We start from the raw sequence: 17,335 nt of genomic DNA, 5'->3' as shown, positions 1-17,335 counted from the left end.
CCCAGGCACCCCCGGCGGGGCGGTGGGAGGCGGGGGATGCCCTTTGAGGCTGCAGCGGTGCTGTCGGCATGAAGCAGGGCTGCTCCCCTGCGTCCTGCCAGTGCCGCACAGGGTGGGGGGAGCAGCCCAACGCCTCTCCCTGCTGTACTGCTGGGGGCTTTTTCCTGTTCCTTGCAAAGCTCCCCTGTGGGGAAGCTGATGGGATCCTGGGGAGGGTGAGCGAGCCCTGGGAGGAGGAGGGAGGCAGGGGACACCGCAGCGTCTCCCTGCTGCTGTTGTCGAAGCTGTGCCGGAGCCGGAGCCGGAGCTGTCGATGTAGCTCCCCAGAGTTAGTTGCTCAGCAACCAGAATCAATTAATATGCTTTGCAGAAAGTGCAGGGGAAGCCCGAGCTGCTGTCAGTGAGAAGGCAAGAGGCTGAGGGTGACTCAGGATCCCACTCCTGCCTGGCACCCGTTCGGTCCCACCCAATCCAAACCCCTCGTTAGCCACTGTTCTTTATCCCTTTCTTCTTCCCTATGATGTCTTAGTGCATGTGTCCCCAGATTCTTTGGGCAGGGTATCTCCTTTTTCAAGAATTCTCCTGCTTTGAAGGTTTTGATTTTAGATGTAATTTGTGGTTTTGGGTTATTTTTCAAGCTTTCTCCATCACTTTTCTAGGAATTCTACTATTCATGTTCTTTGGGAAGGGAAAGGGACAGCTGATGGTTTTGTCAGATGGTTTTAAAGATTCATCAGGATGAGAAGGGTTGTTTGGTAGTGCACAGTTGAGCAGCAGTAATGAAAATGCATCATGTGTGAATTGGGAAAGTTTTTGTCTCTTCCTTTATTACAGGTAATCAGCACTGCATATATGAGACCAAAGAGGTAGTACTGGTTGTTCTGAAACACAGATAATAGAATAAATGAAGGGTTGTTGGGTTTTTTTCTTCTCCTTTTCTGCATAGCAATTTCGGAGCTTCGGTAAGGTGTTTTTCTTCTTTCTTTCTTTCTTTCTTTCTTTCTTCCTTTCTTTGATTTTCTTTGGAGTTCTTCTGATGACACCACGAATCTGGGAATGAAGAACTTCTTAGAGCTGATTGGAAATGGCATTGCAGAGCTGAAACTTAACTGGAGGAAATATATATCCTGAAGAAGAAAATATAATGCACTGTAAGGATCTGACTTCTGGTGAAAAATTCAAGCCTAGAGAAAACTTGTCTGCTTTGTTAGGAAGAATGGGTTGGACAATTTTCTACAATTCCAAAGGATATCTGAATGCCATGCTGAGCTTAATCTCTGCAGCATGCTCTGTGCTTCTCATCTCTTCCTGATGCACTGCATGGTAAGGCCTTTTTCCTTCCTTTTAATAATAACCATATTTCTGTTACAGCGAGAAGTAAAAATAATAGCAATAATCAAATGAAAATTGAAAAAAATGTGGAAAGCTAACAAAAGAACGTTTGTTTGTGTGGTTGTTTCCAGGAGCAGGTGTCCTGATTACTGCAGCAGCTTTGTAAGATCGTTTCTGTCTTTCTCCCTTGATTTGTGACAGTGTGTATGTGCGTGTGTGTTTGTGCACACCTGTGCTGTTGTTTGTACTTGGACAGGAACATCAGTAGCTGTACTGTACATATCTCCGTGCTAAAGAGGATGTTTAAGAATTTGCTTTGACATTTCTCTCTCTTTTTCTCTTGCTCCATTCCACTTCTCCTGCCTCCTCTTTCTCTCGCTCTGTTTGCCTCTCTGGGGTCATGCTACTATACCTTCCCTTCACCTCAGTCATGCACTGACCACTAGAAGGCAAAAATAGGAGGTAAAAGAAATCCTGTATAAATGTAAGAATCGTTCTGAATAAGTATTATCTGAGTAAATAAAAGCTGCAGAAGGGGTTTGAATGCCTGCAAGATCTGCAGGTACAAAGATTTTATTTTGTTTCCCATGGGAAACAAATATCAAATGCAGACTTGGATACTGTGTTTTAGATACAGGGGGAGGCAGATTCTTTTACACACGTCAGAAAGCCAAAAAATGACACTGTGAATTAAGAAAATGTTGCTCTCGATGACCCAAGTCATAAAATAAGCAAACCCAGTACGAGATGTTCTCGTGTCAAGTAATTTTTGTCATGTATTAGCAGAGTGTTGAGAATCATTATAAATAGTTTCAGCGGATGTTGCGAGATATTTCTCATTAACAGCTGTAATGTGTTTTCATCTCCCTGGATGAAAGGTGCTAGGGGAGTGCAAGGTGATGTTATTAACTAACGACCTGACTTACCAAAATTTAGGGTCATTATCAGGAAATTGCCAAGCAGATCAGGAATTATATTGTGAGAGTACTGAGATGGAAGAACAGGTTAGCTCTTCAGAAAGCCTGGTTTACTTGGATCTCCATTTCAGAAATTAGGGTAGAACTAAAAGATGAGAATGGTGATGCTAAATATAAATATTTTCTTATGCATTCTGGTTGATCACTGAGTTTCAAAGAGGGAAAGTTGAGTGCCTCTTGAGGAACAAACTGTGGTAAGGGTCTGCCCCCACTCTGATGGTAATCCCTTGCAAATCCCACTGCTTTTGATGGGGTTAGAAACAGACCAGGTGTGGGTTTGTGGGGCGGTTGTCACAAGCTGTCCAGATGGGTATGGAGGTGATGGTGCTGGCAGCAGGTTTTGAGAGTGACAGGGTTGCAAAGAGCCAAAGAAAAGGGCCTGGCCAGGCCACACCAGGACTCATGGACAGGAACCAGAGCTTAAATCCTGTTCAAAAGATGGAATTTTGTGGTAGTTCCCAATACATCTCCTCCTAGTATGATGAAGGACTCCATAAGACAGTTTTTAGAGAGTGAATGGTAATGCAGTTTTTCAAGTAATTGCAGTAGGAGGAAGCAGAGATGATATAAACACATTCCTGTAGTGTGACAATTTTTCAGTAGGATTCAGAGGAACCAGCCTTGATTTTAGAAGTAAAGGTTCAAGATATGCAGACATGTACAGTAAAGTAGATTTTTTGTGTATTTTACCTTCTAAAATGTGTGAATAGTGTAAGAACCAATAAGGAAAACTGAGGAAGGACAACACAACCCACAAATGTCATCTTCCAATCTTCAGTGTTGAAAGAAACTCTTACTTGTTGAAGTAGTCGCCTCAGCTCTTTGTGTGAACAAGGACTGCATCCTAAATTCAAGTTTTGTGTTGCAAATCTCTTCTCACATCAGCATTTCTGTTTCAATCAATGGGACAACTCGTATGAGTAAGAACTACTCATGTGAATAAATTATGAAAGGTTTTATAAGACCAGGCTCTTTGATTGTCATGGCAACAGATTTATTAGGCTTCAGGCATGATTTGTGTTTCCCTTCTAAACAAAACCATTTTTTCTTTTACCCATGTGAATCCTTTTGCCTTGTAATTAGGACAAGAAAAATAGGTTAGTTATGTTCTTAAAGATCATGCAACTGTACAGATACATTGTTAGTGAAGAATTACCAGAGTATGCAAAATTTACTTTTATTAGTGGTCTCCAAATCCGAGAGAAGTGTAGTCTTACTGGAATAATTCATTACCTTATTTATTTTTGTGACAGTATTAACATTGCTACTAGGTATTGTCAATTCTTCCGGCAACTCATTAAAAAAAAAAATCCTTTAAAATATCACTGATCTTGTAAAAGTACTCACTATTATTAGGCTCAAGGATGCTTACCATATTTCTGCTACTTCAAATATGTTCATTTTTTAGTTAATATATGATGTTTAGCTCTTTACTTGATCCAGGAACATATTTATCTTTAGGGTATAGAAACACAATATGAAGTCGTAATTATAGTAAACTTTCTACAGAAGATAGATATATATTGAAATAGGAGGCATTAAAACATTTGAATTTTCTTTCCCTGTACAGTTTTGCCTACTTATGAGTGTCTATGTTATGAGGATATATATTGCATAACAAGCAATATTTCCTTCATAATAATTTGAAAAGAACAGTTCCTTTTCAGAATACAATGCATAGGATTTGTTTTTTGCGCTAGGTTATGCATTATGGAAGAAAGAAAAATGTTAGAAAAAGCAAGCATAGCAACCTTTAAAGTGTATCCAGAACACTAATGCAGCAATACGTTTGTTGGTTTCTTTTTGCCCTATGTTAGCAACACATATATAGAAAGAATAGTGGAATATGTTCTGAAGAATGCGTGATCTTGAGAGAGAAGGTTTTGCACAATACAGGGTATTTGTTGTCTTTAGCAGACATTTCTGTCAATGATTTACTGTGACTTAGAACTCTAGTGATATTTTTAATCATTTACTTTAAACATTTGCATGACAGTTGTATTTGTCTTTCTCTGTCAATTCTAAAGCCAAGCAAAATTAATAATTTCCTTTTCTTTTAAGATACTATTTAATAAAGGTTTAATGCTGAAAATATGTATTTAATTTCAGTCTGTTGAACTGTTTCTTTGGATAAACCATGTGAATTAGAGCTTGAACCATCTGCATTATCTGGGAGGTTATACTGAACGGTACTTTCCACACTTGCAGTAACTATTTCTGGTCAAGAAAAATGTACTTTAGTAATACAACACATAAACAGTTCCTGTACTCATAATACCTTGAGCTGTTTTGATTCAAGGTCCAGAAAAAAACTAATTTTTGGAAGGCCTGCAAAAAAATCCAAAACAAAATCAAATGAGTCTTAAACTTTTGTTGCTTAAACAAAAATAGCCGCAGAAAGGATATTTCTCTGACAAGAAATTTCAGTAGATCAGCATCTGTGTTTTTCATAAACCAGGATAAAAAACTGAAAAAGCATAATGCTTTTAAAAAACAAAAACCTGTAAAAATCTATGTGTATGGAAATGCTGATTTCAAAATTACCCAGCATTTCATTTTAATATTTTTAATCAGACTTTCATTTGTTACAAGAAATTGTACTGATATCAGTGTATCTGTTTTTCTCAGTGAAAACTTGCAACACTTTTAAAATATTTTTTTTTTTACAGGGGAATGTTTTGTTGTATATTTTTGAACTAGATCTGTTATAGCTGTCCCATTATTTATTGTCTCTCACAGGTCAGCTCTAATTAGAAGTTCTCTGAAGAACCGTCTTTAGCGCTATGTATTGTATAGCCCTGTATTACTGATACTGAACAGCAGTTCTTACCAGGTCTATGGAAGACATAAGCTCTGATTGCAATTCCCTCCTTTAATTCTTCTTGTGTCTTCAACAAAAAGCAGGCCTCCATTTTGCTGAGAGTTTTACAGATACCAGAAGAAGTAGTTTCTACTGCAAAAACCTCTAAGAGGCCTTCGAGAGGCATGCAGGCAAGGAGTAGAATTAATCGAGTATTAATATCCTTATTAAAAAGATAAGGAACTGGGGAACAAAGAAACTGCCCAAAGCTATACTGGCAAGGGAAGAGTTTGGAACTGAACCCAAATGTCCTTATTCTCAGTTCACCACTGTCCCTGAAAGGTTGCTCTTCATTTTGGTCTTTTTTTTTCTTTTTTTTTTTTTTTTTTTCGCTTAATGACTTGCGTTTGGACTTTTAAGTTAATACTAGTTGAAGTATCAAATGTGAAAGGGAATTATTGATGCGTACTTCCTTTCCAGTCTGACACGGTTGTCCTAAAAATCATTTTTTATCTTCTGAGACATTCTGTTTGAATGTAACCATTAATTATGTAATTTCTTTACTACACAGGGGATGTATATCCTAGATTAAACAGAAGATTACTAAATAGAAATATCCTAAACATGCCATACAGGTTCTGGGGGATGTACATGTGTATCTGTTTAAGCTGTCAGGGTTTAGGGATAGATGTGGGGGTGTGTAATGGTTTTGAGGTCTCTTGGTAAATTAATCAAACTTCAACACAGAAAAAAAATCCAGTTAAAACATAAAAAGACTGATTATTTGCTATCTAGAATTCACACAGGAAATTATGAATCCAGCACTTGTGTGCAAAAAAGATGACACAGAGAATATTGTACCTAACAGTGATTCTTATTAACCCTGGTATGCCTCCTCTGTCCAAGGTAATCTTTCAGCTGTTTTTCCTCTTTATGAAAAAGGTAAAGACAGGTTGTACAAAAAGTACTCAGCTGCTAAAATTACATCTGATGTTGGGGAAAAAATCTGCCTTGGCATCTTAATACAAATGCAAGAAAATTTTGTACATGTTGAGAAGGAAAAAAAGCTTTGTGCAAATGTGCATGTTTTGGAATGAGTTCTGCAGCAGAATATCCCAGAAACTTAAGAGGTATCTGCCTCACTCTGGTATTCTTACACAGCTCCAGGTATGACACACCTCTGGATGCTGACAGGTACCGTACTTACACAATTAGCCAATGACTTATTAATGTATAAGAGTCTGATTAAAAGCACTATTCCACCAGAAACCTCACCTCACTTGTGTTTCATTCCTGAGAAATGTTAAGAAGATCACTTAAAATGCACCCTACTGCCTCAAGTACACTCTTATTTTTTTCTGACACAAACTATTTACAGTCTTAAAATGGAAAAGGGTTAGAAATGAATGCCTTAGTCAATACATACTCCATTATAGTGAGCAATTACATAGCTTGCTTCAAAATACTGGTCTTCAACACACAGAGCTCAGGGCAGCCAGGAGGATCACTTGTACTCTATTTTCATCAGCAATGACAGTGCACAGGGTCATCCCCGGCCTACATCAGCCCTCTGTCCTAAACTAGACCTAATGTTATCTTAGAATCATAGAATGGTTTGTGTTGAAAGGGACCTTAAAGATCACCTAGTTCCAAACCCCCTGCTGTGGGCAGGGACACCTTCCACTAGACCAGGTTGCTCAAAGCCTCATACAGACATCATAAAAGGGGTTCTGAAAGGCTTTTCCAGTTGAGCCTTGGATATTAGAATACATAAAAGTGTTTAAGTTCAAACACATGCTGGTGTTTAAGAACTTAATATATCATACAGCTTTTGGTTGGCTAAGAAACATTGGAGAACTGAAGTCCATGAACATAAATAAAGGATTTCATTCATAGTAAGAGCCACAGAAACAAAGGCCTGGAGAAAAGTTGATGAGCCAAAGAAATCAGCAGGCTTTGATGAAATTAGAGACTGCAAAAATGGTAAAGGATGTCTGGTGCATCCTTTTATGAGAAAGCAGAGTGGAGGAATGCCTGTTCCAGTTTGCAACCAAGCTAGACAGAAAAGAGTGGTGTGAGTAGAAAACAATGTGGTGTTTGTGAATATAAATCATGCATTAACAGTTTTTTACTCATTTAATGAGGATACTAATGCAGTGCATGCTCTTAACTTCTGAAAATTTGGGACTTCTCATTTTATGCATGTCTTTATGTACTTTAGATCGCTTTCTCCTCCATGTGAAACTGTGGTATATTTAATAAAAAAAAAAAAAAATAGAACTTCACTTTGACGCATCCCAAAACCTAGCAATACTGTCTGCAAAGTGAGATTTTACTCAAATCTGTTAAGAGTACCAGAGAACTTTCCTTTAAGGAAGGCAAGTCTGATGCTTGAAAACAAAACGATTTAACTTTTTGGATGAGAAAGCAGATGGCGAGACTGTTTATTAAGACCTGTGACCTGTGTATTGTTAGGATTTCTTTTTTTTAACTTTGTGCCTAAGGCAAAAATGGATTGAAAGGTTTTTGTTCAGGTATTCACAGCAAATGAACGTTTTCAATGAATATAAAAGCAGTATAAAATACTTAGCAGAAGAGGGTAGGATTTTGGAAGGGCTTTTAAACCATTCTTGATAATGACTCTTAAAGGATGACCACAAAAGCCCTTAGGATAATATTGTTTCTGTGCTGATGAATGTAATACTTGTTCTCTATCTGTATTAATCAAAGCTAGAAAACAAAGCTTTCTTTAGGAAGAGTAATCTGTTTCACTAATGTCATGTCACTGATGTTTTGGGTTCCTGCATTTTTGTTCTGTGGCAAATGCTTTGTGTTGCATCAAAACACTCTGAAGCTCAGCACAGCTGGATGCGTTCTCAAAACACTGCTTTGGAAATGTGTGACAATCTATGTTGTACCTGCTCTTTTGGAGCTACTCTGAGATATTGCTGTTCCCTTTACACTGAGTTAACATCTTTGACATGACTTCGTGTAATGCTCAGAGTGTTTCAGTCTGTCATATCACTGGGAACATCCTGAGTGTGCACTGTGATGTCCCTTGCAGTATGGTTTTAAGATCACTAGCATGTAAGAGCTGATCAAGGAAAGGTTGGTCTGTTACTGCTGCTCCTAGCTGTTATCCCTCAAATTCTGCATATGTTCATGTGCTTTCTAATGGAATTGTAAGGCATCACTGGTATCTTTGGGTCTAGTAATTGTCTCCACCTTGGAAACCATGCAACAGATGTTTAATGCATTTGCTCCATCCATTCACGCTCAACACAAAATCGTTCCAGTCCTCGTTACTGAATTTTAGTAAGCTAGTAGAGGATCACAAGTCACATCCAAAATGTTTCACAAGAGGAAATAGATAAAAAGCATTCCTAAAGCCTTATATTCCTTTAGGAAAAAAAAAAAAAAAAAAAACCAACCCAAAAACTGAGTAGACCATGCCTAATGTTACAGAGAGACTTCTGCTGTAGTTTTGCTGAATCTGTCTCCAAATGCATTTGTGATCTCTCATCTGGCTTTCAGTAGATTAATGAGTGCATGAAGAAGGCACACCAAATGGGCATTGCAGAAACGCTAGTGCTCTGAACCTCACAACCTGTTCCTACCCACGGCTCTTCCCTGGAGCCTCACGAGGAGCTGCAGCATCTCCCTGCAGAAGTCAAGTCGTGCATGCAGAAACAACCTTTCTGGATCCCTGCAGGTTAAGCATGGGAGTAGTACATTATGAATATGATGCAAACAGACAGGATCAATAAGCAATTTCCTTCATAAGTCAGAGACCTTCCTAACATCAGTTCTTTAGGGATAAATCCCAAACATTTTTACCAAGTTACAACACATGGATTACTATATATCTTAAGAATCTGGTGGCATGTCCTCCTTGCCTGCATGTTTCTAAGCAGGTGCCTGTACATTCGCATCCTCCCTCGTCCCTTTTTGTGTCTGTCCCAGTCCATGTGAACACACACTGCTAACCCCTGTGACAGTGTATCTGGGTACATCTGTCCCTGGCGTGCGTGTGTGAACCGAGCCTCTCACCCCTTTGGTGCATACATGAATGCCCCTCCTGCAAAGAGGCACAGCTGTGGGGTTACTCCCTCTCCTGCCTCTCCAGGGACGTGATCTTCCAGTCCCCTGTGGCTTAAGGACAACTCAGCCCTCCATGACACTTGTAAGAACAGACCTCTTAGCTGCGTAAGTGACGTGTGCACACGTGATGTCTCCCAGGTTATTAAATGAAACAGCCAGCATGGCCTCACAGGCCATGGCCATGTCCCACTTTCAGTCTATGAGCTCTGTCAGTATGATCTTGTGGGCAGTATCCATCACAGATCCTCTCCGTTCCTCAATGTAAAGCCCAAGCCTTGTGCACAGGACTCAACTTTCATCCATGTGTTAGTATATGATGTCTGCTGCTGCTTTTAGAAACAGATCCCACTGAAATGCAATGAGCCGAGATGCTTTGGATAACTGTTTGGGTAAGGAAATTGCAACCAGGTAAGACTTTTCCACTTCAGCTGCTTAGTTTGCTTTACACTGTGGGTGTGAAATGCAGTGCTTTGCACATGAGCGCGCCTGTGTCCTCTGTGCCAGGGTGAGATAGCATCCTACTTGGGATTGTCACAGCTGGTGTGAATTGAAGAGGAGCCAGGAAATCAACACTTAAGAAAGTCCCCACAGCCACAGTTCCCCACAGACACAAGTGTCTGTGCCAAAGCTGCCATCTGATTCACACTTCCTTTTCTCCTGGTCTGGAGGTATGAAGTCCCATCCCCTTCTCTGCTTTTATGAAGATGCTGGGTTCTCCTGGAAATCAGGTTTAAACCACTGTGTGAGTCAGCTTCCAGATCTTTTCATCAGGGCTACTGAACCTTGCTTGTGTGTCCCAAGGTGAGGATTAATCTGTTAATGTTTGTAAAAACTATGTAAATGATCTGTATCATGCTGACAGGTCAAGTACTGAATTGCTCACTGGCTGCTTCTCCTGACAGTTTAAGATATATGCCAAACAATGTCTGTGCTTTCAGACAGTGTTCGCTGACGTAGCTTGACTGGCTTAACTCTCTCAGGATGTGGCCCTACTTCTTCCAGCTTACTGATTGGGTGATACAGCACAAATATGCAAGACTGGTGCTTTTTCACATAACCTAGAATACAATAAATATATTGATTTATGCTTGTGCAGAACCATGAGCTCAAAGGAAACCTCTTGGGTTTATTATAGCACATGTGCAATTCAGGTCATAAAGGACACATGGAAAGCGACAAGGCTGAGCAGAGCTCGGTGCTCTGCTTGGCTGCGGGCAAGAGGCAGCGGCAGAAGCTGCTTCTGTGAGCCATTGGCAGGATTTGGCCCCACTGCACCCGCAGGAGCTGCAGGTGCTCAGAACGGCTGTGAGGTTCAGGACGAGCCTCTCCGAGAATGTGAACCCTACCCAAGAGGAGGGTGTGCTTGAAATTTGGGAGCATTTCTGTCCTGCGCTGGTCACATAGATTGCAGCTATCATCGGTTATTGAGATCAGGGCCTGACAGTGGTAGATTCTGGACAAACAGTAAAAAACAGCCTCTTCTAGAGAATTAAATTCTAAGTGAATGCAACGCCATAACAAACCCTGAAAGCACACAGAACAACAAAAGGTGGCCAAAAGGTGAGCAGTTTCACTGGCTGCTTTACCTCATAGCTGGTCCCAGTTATCAGCATTACATGTGGATTTTTATGTTGATTTTTGGTATGAATGATTAATGCTTTCATTATCTTTAATGCTCTTTGCAGTGAAGATCATTTACCACTGATCTTTGGTGATGTCTGTGTGGGTGTATCTATCCTTTTCCTTAAATATCTAAGCTAAAAAACAATGCTGCAGCATGAGGCAGGGACTGTTCATGGTACAAGCTATTACTAAACAAGAGTAGGACAGCCAAAAGAAAGGGACTTTCTGTGAATCTTCATCATCACATGATCCTCTTCTTTGAGGCTACTGGAGCTGATTGATAACTTACTACATGGGTCATTTTCAGGGACAAGCACAGGGTCAATACATATGCTAGCAGTTTGGGTGACTAAGCTATGAGAAGGTATTTTTTTGTTTCTGCCACTATTGCATCTCTGGGAAACTTTTGCTTTCAAAACCTAATCCAGAATGTGGTGGAGTCATCAAGAATTGTGCCACTGATTTCTTCCACAGCTGGATCACATCACTGGATGGTTTCATCATCACCACTGGGACAAGTTGCTGTGGCAGAAAATATGAACAGGCTGTGGCTTTGCACTTTGTCTCTTTACCTGAAACTTTCTTTCCATTCTTTTCCTGCTTCAGACATTTATCTGCCACATAGTTGGGGCTTCAGCAAATGTTCAAGGCATATCTCTGTGTCTGTGCACAATGCCTTTGCATGTGTATCTCCACTGGTATTAGTAGAGCTGCTCTGCAACTGGATATCTCTGAGATTTAGCACATGTCTTGTTTAGTTTAATTCAAACAGCCTGTTTGTCAGCCACAAAACTCTGTGAAAATGATTGTCCATGAAATGAACTAATTTTTTCTTCCTCCTCGTAAAATAACTGTGTATCTCCACTTAGGGTGTTTATTTACACTCGTACTAAATAACCTGTATAAACACACGCAGTTGGCATTGATCTAGCTGGATTAAGTAACAGGCAGAGGAAACACGGTAGGATGTGGGCTTTGGGGTGCATCTAATGGGTGTAGCAGGACTGTGGCTGTGGTTTCAGGTAGCTGCTCCTCATGGGGGGTGCAGGCCCTTGTGCTTTCCAGGAAGCTTCTGCTCCCATCTGGCCATGTTGGAGCTACGTCAGGCATGGTTATGTGTGTAGCAGTTCTGTAACTGCAGCAGAGGTATAGCTGATGTCAGTTATAAACAACTGCAAGTTGCAACAGGAGGAATTTATAAACTTATGAGTTTGTGTGGTTTTAAATACCTTGTTTACTGTGCTATTAAAAAAATATGTAAAATTATAACAAAATTATGAAGACCAAGCATCTATAAATCTTCCTTTGATGAGATGCCTAGTAATGTTCTAGTGTTTACAGTTTTGACAGCAAAATGACACAGAAAAAATACCAAATTAGCATTTACAAGAAGTCAGGAATGAGAAAACAGAAGGAAGGCAACAGAGACTTGTGCTATAACAGAGGGATTATGGCTCTTGAGAGAGGGCAATGTGCCATCTATGAAGAGCAGTCACTTTTGCAAATCCCTGTTTTCCTGGCTAGCAATTAGCACCTGGCAACAGTCAGGGAGAAGCAGCCCACAATGTGCTTTGACAAGATGGAAACCTGGTGCTTCAATGAAGTGTTTGGTAGCCCTGCACAACATCCTTATGGCAAGATACACCTGGGGAGAGAGAGCTTATGACTGAGGATGAAGATGCAGTTTCTCAGAGCCAGGGTTGTTCATGCTGATCAACTTCCCACCTGCAAAGGGTGTCCTTGTGCTCATGGAGTTGCCCCCTGGGACCTCTGAGGCCTTGACTCCCCAATTCCTACCTGGTGCTTTGGCCACTCAGCCATCCTTCCTGTGACAGGCAACAGCATACAGCAAAAATGTTATTGTAAGTACAGCCTGGAAGAGTTTGTTCTTAACTGGATGTGAGGTGTATGGAGGGTGGCACAGTCCGCAGGCTGCTAGAGCGTGGTGTACATGAAGGTATCTATGAGAAAGCTATTCTGTTCCTTAATTATTTGCAAATACTGATGTGTGGTTAAGTGCTGTGCATTTGTAAGTCATGCAGGTTTTCTCCTCGGTAATGTTTACTTTAGCCAGAGGGAGAGTGCAGAGAGTGTAGCTGTGACCAGAGTGGATGATTTCGTCAGAGGAGGGAAGCTACCCAGCCTCACTGACAGATTTTTATGAAGGATTTCCCAAGGCCAGCCTGCAGCAGTGCTTCACTACAGATATGCTTTTGACATTTGTAGTCCAAGAAGCAACGGTATTCAAAGTAAAACACTGCCAGTGGGTTTCCATAAAAAGCCCAATTCTTGGACTATTTTGGGGGGGGGATGGGGTGAATGTAGTTATAAATCATACAAACCTAAGCTTTCTCTTGGAAAAACTCCACCAGCCTGCATCCGTCTTCCTTTCCCCCCTGCGCACAGTGAGCTGCAGCAATGCTGCTTTGCTCTGCAAGCTACCTGCAACCACTCCCTGCCAGTGAACAGCTCCTGCTTTGGCTTGCACCATCAAAGCAAGCTGCAGTGAAGAAAGGAATCGGGACAACTGGAAGAGAGTCATGATCTTGGGAATAAAGACTCAGGAGTCCTCTGAATGTTTTCTTTCAGAAATAAGCCAAAAAATGCTCCTGGCCAAACCTTAGCTTCCTGAAAATTTGACAGATTTAATTTATTCTCCATAAAACAGATTATCCATTTGGAAAAATAACTGGGGTCTTTCTTAACAAGCCATGCAGAGCAGATTGTCCAGTTTTTCTATGGCTGCTGCCACAGGTCCTAGTCTGATTATAGGCATGAAATGCAGGCAAGTGTAATTATGATGCAGGCAGATTTATGTGTCCCCAGACAGGTTTTCAAATAGCAAAAAGAATATAGAGACTGGATCTATGGAAAGAAAATGTTCATTATTAAAATCAACCCACAAGTTTGTACTGTGAATAAGCCTTCTTCTTCAACACAGCTGTCAGCCCTGCTGAGATTTTAAATTGGAGTTTGTCTGGTGTAACTCTCACTTTCTATTTAAGAAGCAAAGTCAGAAGCATTAAACTTTTGTCTTGGGTTTTTAAAATACAGGAAAGCTAATATAATTGCTGTAATAATGTAGAGTTATGAGCTTTCAGGCTCTCCAGTTTTTGGCAAAGAAAGGTTACATCTTTTGATTCATGGAATAAGAAATTTCCCTATATAAATTTGCCATATGTTTTCTCTTCAGAAAAAAAATCTTTATCCCTTCCTCTCCTCTGGACCGTTTGGCATGGCTCTTTGGTTTTTAACTGTCTGTGCTTCACTCGAGAGCTGGCTAGATTTCTATGTGAATTATTGGAATGTGCTTGGCATCTGAAGATTTAAGGAATTCTATGTTTCAAAGGTCAGACTGCACCTTGAAAAGCTTACGGAGACGCAAAGCCAGGTCTGTGGTCTGACTGAGGCAAACTCAACAGAAGTCTCTGGGTGACAAAAGTAGGTCCCTTGTCAGACCCATGGCATGCGCAACATGGCTTCCAGCTTCAGCGTAAGAAAGAGTGGTTCAGAGGGTGACACAAAGTCCCAGCTCTGTGAGGAGAACAAGGGTTGGGTATGTTCTCTGTGTCTGGGAGAAGCTAAGGACTCATAGGATAAGCAAAGTAGGACTTGGCGTCAGTTCTTAAGTTAGACAGGCTTGTGTGAATGCCATTAACCAGCTGGGAAGTGTCTGGAGAAAAATGACTTCAGACAAAGAGAAATCTTTGGAAGGTTGCTTCTGTATCAGGAAGAAATGGAGGTTAGTTTAGAGATGTTTTTCTGAGTTCTGTTAATTTATTTTCATTCATCATTGATATTGATTAACACTGAATTGAGAAGACAGTGTCATTCTTAATGCTGTTTTAATCTTCTCTAGCAAAATACTATGTATAATAGCAAAGAAAAAAAAAGGAAATCTGCACATTTTATTTAGTTGTTTTTGTGCTGCTTCTTGGAGTCTCTAGAGCCATAGATCAATTGCTAGTGTTTAGTGACCTCCTGCCCAAGAGTGTAGGGCCTGTGGGTGGGTCTTCTCCTGTGGCTGGCATTGGTACAGTGCATAATCTAAGATGACACTGACCCTTGCAGCCTTATGGGAATAATATTTTTTTTTTTTCTTGAATATTTTCTTCAATGCTCAAACATTTTTTTCATCATCTTGAGCATATGTCCTATATTTCCTCTCTGCTCTTTTTGTTGCATGGTTTTGATTGTAGCCAACAGCAAAGGTCAAAAGACATTTTGCTGTTTCTATTTCTATGTTTCTGTTAAGCTGAATTAAATTGTTGGTGCTGCAGAGTGACTTGTTAAAAAGCTTATGCTGCAAGACTTCAACTAGTATAAACTGAAGCTGAGCTGCATCAGTTTAAACCAGATGGTCTAGAGAGACAATGTGGTCCAAAGGATAGGGTACTGATCTGGAAACTGAGAAAAAAGAGTTTGGTTCTCTGGAGCTTCAATGAGCAGCTCCATGAATTTAGATAAAGTTTTTCATCCTCCCCTGCCTCAGGTTTTCTGGATGGCTGGTAGAGTGACACTGTATTTTAAAGCACTTTGCACATTTGATTTTTCCATCACATAATCTTATTCCTTTCACATCTAACATTAATTGGTACAGCTGCCTGTTTAATTTGCATTACAGATAGGTTCTGAAATCATAATATCTAGGGATGCTATGATATCATTGAACAGGTTAATTATGTTTACCAGTGTCTGTGAGTATTCACTAGAAGGTGTCATTTTTCAGCCCAGAACTGAACCAGCACTGAGTTTCACCCATCAAGCAGCCTTCCATTTCTTTCCTACATAGTGAAGTGAATCCTGAGGTTTTTCTTAGAGTATGAATGACTCAGATAAAAATTTTCAGGTTAACCTGAACTAATATTTAGTTCAGTATTTTAAATTAACCCTCAAATGACCTTTGGAGAAGTTTGGTCCAAGTGTCTCTTTTTTTTTTTTTTTTTGGTCAGTCCCAGATGTATGACTCATGCAGGATCTTCAATTTTTTTCTGTCTATTTGAATTTCCTTAAACATTGTGAACTAGCAATACCTGAATATCTCTTCTATGGTTAGTGCTCATTTCCAAATTTTGCTTCATGAGTGAAGATCTTTCCTCTCACCAGAGCCTGAAGAACATTGTTCCAATGCAGGGCTACCATCTGCTGTGGGTTTTAGGTGGTCCATGACCACAAGTTTGGTTTTTTTTTTTACTGGTATGCTCATTGCTCCCTGTCACCTCCCTCCAGCACTACTTGATGCTGCCTTACAGCATGAAAGGGTCAGAAATGGATAAACATCTCCCTAGAGGATCATTTGGCTAGAGCCAAATGGATACTTTAAAATGTGAGCAAGGTATCTTAACCAAGAAAGCATCGGTCCTACAGGGGTGTCATGACAGCTGCTAAAACAGAAAACAGGTCTGTGTGAACAAGCAGAATATCTTGGGCAACAATTTCTAACAGGTAAACACTTTTGCTATCCATTTACTTACCACACCGGTTCGGTGGGACTCAGTGCTCTCCCTGTGTGTTACAAGGATGCTGGGACTTCCACACAATAATTTCCAATGACAAATTTTGCATAATTCAGATACGACTATTTTGTTTATTATTAGCAGCCTCTTTATTGCAAGCAATATTTTTAAAGAAACTATTGTATGTTAAAAAAAAGGGTTAAATTTGGCTCTCTGTTCTGAGAGCATAAATCTGGATTAGCTTTCCTTTTAACAGTAATTTTACTCAAGATTTTGTGAACAGAATTTGGCTTGGTGTCCATTGAAGAAAAATGTACCAAAATATGCATTCCTTTCCCTAAATCTTTAAGAAGAATTACTAATATGGTACTGAATACTCTTAATATAAGAAAGCAGTGAAATATTTTCAGTTTTGTGGATATGTTCTTGGTCTTATTCACATTTTATATGGGCATTGTTTTAAATTACTGGCACTACATTAGAGTATGTCAAGATGCATCATATAAGCAAATACAATTTACCATGACCTTGAGGCAACGTGATGTGTATGTTGCATTACATTAGCTATCAAAATACATTCCTTATATAGTACAGTGCCCACCACAGACAGAACATGGGTTGTTAGGCATACTGTGCAGAGTTGGAAGACATACGCAAATAATCTCTCCAGATCTATAGCCACATCATTTGTATCTTCTTAAAGAGAATAGGAATAAGCTATAGCACAAAAAATGAATCCAAATGGCTTTGCTCTGTATGCAAGGCAACATCCTTTGCTGAACAATGGAAACCTCTGAACATCAGGAAGCAGGTTACTGTGAGAGTGATCAACCACTGGCACAGGTTGACCAGAGAGCTTGTGGAGTCTCCATCCTTAGAGATACTGAAAAGCTGTCTGGACACAGTCCTGGGCAACTGGCTCTAGATGACCCTGCTTGAGCAGGAGGTTGGACCAGATGATCACCAGGGGTCTTTTTCAACCTCAACCTTTGTGTCACTCTGTGATATCCAGAACTCACAACAGCAAGCACTTATAGCAATGTGCC

General features: G+C 40.2%; 1 long non-coding RNA gene across 1 annotated transcript in view; it reads left to right on the top strand.

The window, feature by feature from the left end:
* The first annotated feature begins 1,026 nt into the window (after positions 1–1,026).
* Positions 1,027–17,335, top strand: part of LOC104463839 — a 28,613-nt gene continuing 12,304 nt past the window's right edge. The window contains exon 1 of the long non-coding RNA XR_727572.1: positions 1,027–1,323. This is a non-coding gene — a long non-coding RNA (uncharacterized LOC104463839). The remainder of the gene's footprint in view (positions 1,324–17,335) is intronic.

The sequence above is a fragment of the Pterocles gutturalis genome, unplaced genomic scaffold (genome assembly GCF_000699245.1).
Source record: "Pterocles gutturalis isolate BGI_N339 unplaced genomic scaffold, ASM69924v1 scaffold21278, whole genome shotgun sequence".
Classification (NCBI taxonomy): Eukaryota; Metazoa; Chordata; class Aves; order Pterocliformes; family Pteroclidae; genus Pterocles; species Pterocles gutturalis.
Note: the sequence above shows the minus strand (reverse complement) of the source record. Positions and strands in the feature narration are given on the sequence as shown.